This window comes from Vigna unguiculata, chromosome 7 (assembly GCF_037176805.1).
Source record: "Vigna unguiculata cultivar grain cowpea cultivar isolate G323 ecotype 2 chromosome 7, ASM3717680v1, whole genome shotgun sequence".
Taxonomy (NCBI): Eukaryota; Viridiplantae; Streptophyta; class Magnoliopsida; order Fabales; family Fabaceae; genus Vigna; species Vigna unguiculata.
In genome coordinates this window covers 12,535,601-12,541,600 of record NC_140798.1, presented here as the reverse complement: position 1 = coordinate 12,541,600, position 6,000 = coordinate 12,535,601, and positions in this window count along the sequence as shown.

Sequence of the window (6,000 nt, the reverse complement as noted above, 5' to 3'; positions counted from 1 at the left end):
TTGTATGGATAAAAATAATGAAAACTAGCGTGCTAAAAAATCCTGTTAATGATTTTATGTATGTATATTTTATTTAGGCTTAAATACCTTTTTGGTCCTTATTTTCGTAGTGTTTGTTGCGGATGGTCTTTATTTTGACAGAATGTTTAAAATGGTCCTCAATTTTGCAATTTGTGTTTTATTTGGTCTTTTTCTATAACGTTGTTTAAATCATTAACGAAGCATTGTACAGGTGGCACGGTTTGTATTAGGGTGTGTTACGTGTACTGTATAGGTGTGGTAATTAGATATTTGGGGATAAATAAGTGAGCTAGGATTTTGGTAAGGAATGTCTAGGCAATTGGTGAGTTTTGGCAATCTTGTTCCTCCATTCCCAATTGGTGTTGCTACAATCTTCTTCTTCCTGCAATCCCATTATATAGGTATGTTACGGTCCCAATCTTCTTCTTTTACCTCTGGTTGTAAGCGTTGAAGGCAACCGTGTTGTATCACTTCGTGCACTGTTGGTAGTTCAATGAGAAATGGATTAACCCCGATTTGTAGCTACGGAGAGATGTCAACTTTGAGGATGACAAGAACTCCAAAGAATATTGGTAGAAAATTTTGTGTACAATCTGTTTTTATTTTTGTGTTAATAATAAATTGGTTTTAATTTTTAGTTTATTGATTTACAGAGTGGTGGTTCCAATAATGTGGGCTGCAACTTTTTCAAATGGTGGTGTTGATGAAAAGGATGTCATCATCATGAAACGAATGAGGCAGATTAATGATTTGGAGAAGTCATTGAAGGTTGCTGAGAAGAGGCTGCAATTAGTAATAGGGTTCACTTGTGTTGTTATTGTATTATTCGTATTATTATTATGTGTAATCTTTTAAAGTCCAATCTGTTTTATACTATTGTTAAATGAAGAAATGAATTAGTTTGATTATGTTGATATTAGTCCCAACATGTTCAAAATGACATCTTAATTTGAGCATTGAAGTAAGTGATATTGATCTAAGCTTGGGAAAAATTAAATTGATCTAAGTCTGGAAGAAGTTAAATTCATAACGTTAATTCATCCTCATCAAAATGCAGTACATCAATAATGAATTCTACATCAGAAATTCCAAAAAATAACTAAGACCTTTGTAGCTGCTATCATGGCCTCCTCCTAATCTGTAATTTCATCCTAAACTGCTGAGATGGTTCTTCTGGTGTTGGTAGTGGTGCTGCTTGACTCTCCACTTCATTCGTTGGTGGTTAAGTAGTTTGAGTTTCAGTAGTTGGTGCATTCTCAACAGTTTGGGCATCTGGTGCAACTCAGCAGGTGTTGCAGTCTGCTCATCCACTACAAATCGAGGTTAATCCATTTCTCGTTGAACCACCAACAATGTACGAAGTGATACAACACGGTTGTCTCCAACGATTACAACCAGAGGTAAAGGAAGAAGATTGAGACCGTAACATACCTATATAATGGGATTGCAGGAAGAAGAATATTGCAGCAACACAAATTGGGAACGAAAGAACAAGATTGCCAAAACTCACCAATTGCCCAAACATTCCTTACCAAAATCCTAGCTCACTTATTTATCCCCAAATATCTAATTACCACACTTGTACAGTACACGTAACACACCCTAATACAAACCGTGCCACCTGTACAATGCTCTGTTAATGATTTAAACGGCGTTACAGAAAAGGACCAAATAAAACATGAATCGCGAAAATGAGGATCATTTTAAACATTCGGTAAAAATGAGGACCATTCTAAACATTCTGTCAAAATAAGGATCATCCACAACAAACATTACGAAAATGAGGACCAAAAAGGTATTTAAACCTTTTATTTATACACTAATCCAAACTAACTTAATCCACACCCATACAAAATTGAAACACGCAAATGCCACACAACTGTTCCTTTATAAAATTAAATAAAAAGCACAGCCCTTGGTACGCACAGGTTTCACAAGTTAATGATAAAAACAAGAAACGCAATTTCTTCCTCGTGGGTCTAATTTGTATTTTTCTTCACCTTTAGAGTATTTTCTAAAATATATGTGGTTTGGCTGGCTTAAGTTCTAAACAAGAAAAACCCTTGTTTATCCTAAAAGAAAACTCCAAAAAATAGTTTTTAGTACTAATATCACATTATTAAATTCATTGTAAAATTATATTTAAAAATAAAATTTAATTAAAATATTATGAGTGATGGTTAATTTTTATTGGCACTATAAATGATATTTAATGAATTAAAAAAATCTTTTTAATAAATTTTGGTGTAATTAATTATTTGTTCCAAATTTTCGTAAAGACAATTCAAGTAGGTTTTTGAATTTTTTTAAGTCTCATTTTTTGTAAAATTGATATAATTATGTATTTTACTAGTAGTGTTAAAGAGATGTCATGTGTTAGATTATAATTTTTTAATTTATTTTTAATTTTAATTTTGTTTTTTTAAGAAACATGTCCACGTATTTGTTTAGAGTTGTGTTAGTGTCACTATCAGTGTGACATGATAGTGTCACATGTTAGTACCAAGTGTCATTGTCAGTGTGACATGGTATTGTCACATCTTAGTGCCAATTGTCATTGTTTAATGTTCAATTAATTCCATATATATATATATATATATATATATATATATATATATGATTTATTTTTGTTCATTTTTTTAATGGAGCGATGTTGTCTCTAACTAAATTGGAACTAAATTTATATTTTTTATAAATGTTATATTGATATTTTTATTAAATATTTTTGAAATTATTTTTTAACCAAATTTTATATATTATTGGATTTCATTTTAATATAATAATATAATAGTTTTAAAAACTTACTTTTTTTTAAATGAAATTTAAATTTATTTAATAAATATAACAATATTTATAAATTTCCTCTAGAACATTGTTTTAGTAATTCATTTTGATACATTAGTCAATATCCATTAATTTATTCTTATCTCTTATATGTTGTGCATGTGGTTTATTGTCTATATTTCAAATGGTAGAATGAGCCAATTGACATGTCTTCTTTTTCTAATGCGACAATGCATCATATTAGGTAAAAGGCTAAATGACAAAAATTAAAACTTGTTGCATTCACTTAATTTGTCTTTCATATTTATCAAATTATAATAGTTTTTTCTATTAAAAAACTCTTAATTAAGTAATCTTAAATATGATATCATGATAGCTTTTCAATGTATAAATAAGTTTTATATATTAATAAGCTTCTACCCTAAACCATGATAACTTTTTTAACTATTTTATTCATAATTAATCTTAAAATAAGTTGTGTAGGTTTATGAAAAAGTTGAAATTTAAAAATTAAATTTAAGTACTTAATCTTAAAATAAGTTGTGCAGATTTATGAAAAAATTGAAATTTTTAAATTAAATTTAAGCACTTACTAAAGAGGAGACTTAAGACTTCAAGATACTAGGAGTTTACAATCGAGTTTATTTTCTTGACAACCAGAATCATATTTTATTATCTTAAGTCATTTTTTTATATACTTATCTTTAATAGTGTTTTATATATTATAATTTTTTATTTTATATAAAAATATAAAAATAATATCAACTAAAAAATATGATTTAAAAGATATTCAAAACTCTAGAAGAAGAGAAGAGTTTAGGCTTTAATTGTATCATAAAAAAAAAGCTATGGATAAATTTATAAAAATAGATAGGAAAAATGAATTAGAAATATAGGTTAGTGTTTGAATGAACAAGATAATAACAATATAGATATATGGGTGAAAGAAATAATAGAGAAAAAGAAGTAGTTAGTGGTGATGATAATTTTGATTCTAAAACCCATGATACCGAGAAGGAGATGGACTATTGATACTCCTATTCTTGATGAAAATATATTTGGTACAAGTATAATCCTTTAAAATCACTTATATAGATTTTTCAAAGGATAAATATTCTAAACATTTAAAATACTTAAACTTTAAAAAATCTTTGAAACATGATAATTTGATAGATCTTATCAGGTTGAATTTATGTACAGAATTAAACATTATAAAAAAATTATAGTATTAGAAAATGATGAACCAATTCACATTCGAAAAAAAAAAATCAACAATGCAAATGAACTAAAATAAAAGAAAGTACAATAATTGTCATTTTCTTATTTCCATCCTGGATAAGTGTCCATGGTCCCGAGGAAATAATGCTTGAATTAAAACTGTATGAACAAAAAGTTGACGGTGGATACGATTGAGAAACTTCATGTGGTGCACTGTTGGACTATCACATTCATGGATGTATTATTGAAACAATGAATGATGGAGTTTAAAATGATAATAGGACACATTCCAAAAGTTTTCCTTCTTATGTTTAGCTTTGCGAGAGAAGAACAAATTTTAATTTTAGTGGTTTGTTTGAACTCATATATTAATAGGAAAATGAAAAGCCTGTCGATCCCAGAATGTTTTCTAAAATAAACCACAATAAAAATATAATTACCTATATAATACTATGAAGAACTTGTTTACTAAAATAAATCTATTCACGATCAGATTATAGTTTCTCGTCTGGAAAGAATAATTATTAAACATATTTATTAGATAAAAACTTATTCAAAAGTTAAAAAAATTATATTTATAAATGAACATTTGCATGCTAGGAGAGATTTAAGATGGTACATAATGGAAATTGAAATTTAATTTATGTGAAATTTGAAGATACCTTAAAGTAAATAAAAATGAAAGTATATGCGATTAACTTCGTTCCCACTAACATGTGTCCTTCGTCATCCATCTCACCTAAGTCTTGTGAGTCAATAAAAGCTATATCCATATCCTACTCACGTACACTCTACCCTAGCCAAGTAAAATATGGTTTAGAGATAGCAAAATGGATTTGGTCTAATGGACCAATTCACCAATACAAGAAAAAAAGTGGGTCAAGTCGACACTAAAATCCACCAACCCGTAGAGCAAACTAGCAGGTCAAATCATTGGTCAATTGATTCAATAATGAATTTTCCAAAATTGATATTCATACCAATTGTAAGATTTAAAGGACTTTCTTAGTCAAGAAAGGGGTTGAATTGGTTGTAACTAAAAATTCAATTCAATTCAAATTCATAAAAAGCTTTACTTTAAATCAGATTGACCAACAAATCAACATGCAATCACTATTGGAACACACATTTTCAATTGATTGAAAACAAAGTTAACAAATTGATTTCACTTAACAAACAGTCAGACAGATAGACTAATATAATTCAACAGATTAAAACATCTATTCACCAGATTGAAATATTGAGAGAATTATTACTACAAGAAATTTGTCAATTATCAACTGATTATTACATACAAATTACAATTCGTAGGTAATTTGAGATCTATCTACCGATTTACCTACCGATATTTTTCAATAAGTAATATTTTACTTACCTACGCTTTTTTACGTATGTATCTGTGTAATATTTTGGGTTCTGGATCTGTATGTAAGGTCCGTACATAACTTTAGCGCGTTTAAGATAGAAAGTGTTTTGAGGGATATTTTTGTATGTAATAATATTTAGGTTAACATACATTTTTAGTCTCAATTTTCGTCAAGTTTTTTTCAAATAAGTCTTAATTTTGGTTATGTGTTCAAATAGGTCCTAATTTTCGTCAATTTTGTTCAATTGGGTCATCTTTTGCTAACACCGTTTAAATCATTAACGGCCATGAACAGTGACTGTCATGTGTCACTTCGTGATATTTTTTTTTAATTTTTTTAATTTTTTAAAAAAAAATTAAGTTTTTTTTTTTAAATGTACACGTGTCAACCTAGTAGCGTGTCACGTGTCACTTCATGGTTTTTTTGAATTTTTTTTTGAATTTTTTTTGAATTTTTTAAATGTTCACGTGTCAACCAAGTAACATGGCATGTGTCAAAGTCAATGTTCTATATTTAATTTGGTCCCTATATTTGTTATTTTTGTTCAATTTAGTCCCAATTTTTGTTAACATTAATCAATTTGGTCCCTATCGAAGATGTGATCAAATTT